This window comes from Opisthorchis viverrini, assembly GCF_000715545.1.
Source record: "Opisthorchis viverrini unplaced genomic scaffold opera_v5_12, whole genome shotgun sequence".
NCBI classification, from domain to species: Eukaryota; Metazoa; Platyhelminthes; class Trematoda; order Opisthorchiida; family Opisthorchiidae; genus Opisthorchis; species Opisthorchis viverrini.
Window position 1 is genome coordinate 2,188,206 of NW_008751668.1, and position 790 is coordinate 2,188,995.

A 790-nucleotide genomic window follows, 5' to 3' on the forward strand; every position below is an offset into this window, starting at 1 on the left:
CCCGTGGTTTTCAACGATACTAGGAAACTATTCTACAAGACTTTTCCGCTAGAGGTATGATCGCTACAATGGACAATGGAAGTTACTGAGCTGTAAAAATATGAATGTAGATCAGAATGTTTTTTGGTTTGAGCAACAAAATGCAACATTTTGGCACAAAAGGTTTTACTTTATTCTAAAAAATATGGTGGTTAAGAGCATTGTGCGCCTAATCGGCTCCAGTCATTTGTTAAATCTACCTTCTTATCGTGACCCTTTTCTATCCGATCCAAATAAACGGTTCGAAGGCTGACAGTTTTGAATGCGGAATGTGAAATATTTTCGGGCAGTTGAGACATTAAAAAATACAAGAAATTCAGCACACCTGCAGTGCTCCTGGGGTGAGAAGCGACCACAGTTTTGAGTTGACTTCCGCAGTTTGGGTTCCGTCACTACCACATCTCACATATTAAATGTTGCTGGAATTTGCCAAGAGATGTTTTTTTCTTTTTTGGTTGTGTTGTTTTTGGGTGTGCAGCACAGTAATTTGTGCACATCTCAAAAGATATGGAACTACCACCTCTGGTTTCCAGAATTTGGCTGCTCTTTTCTTTTGGAATAGTGCCGTATCTGCTTTGCCAAATAGCCTATACTTTTGTAGATTCGAAACCACTAGTAGTCTGTTACGCATGCTCAGTGGTCAGGCAAAAACGCGGTGTTGGAATCTGGCCTGTTTCTTGTCGTTTAATCCAAAACGATATCTAGCCCAGACTTTTCCTGCACAGGGCGTAGGGTTGAACTAACCCTGGTC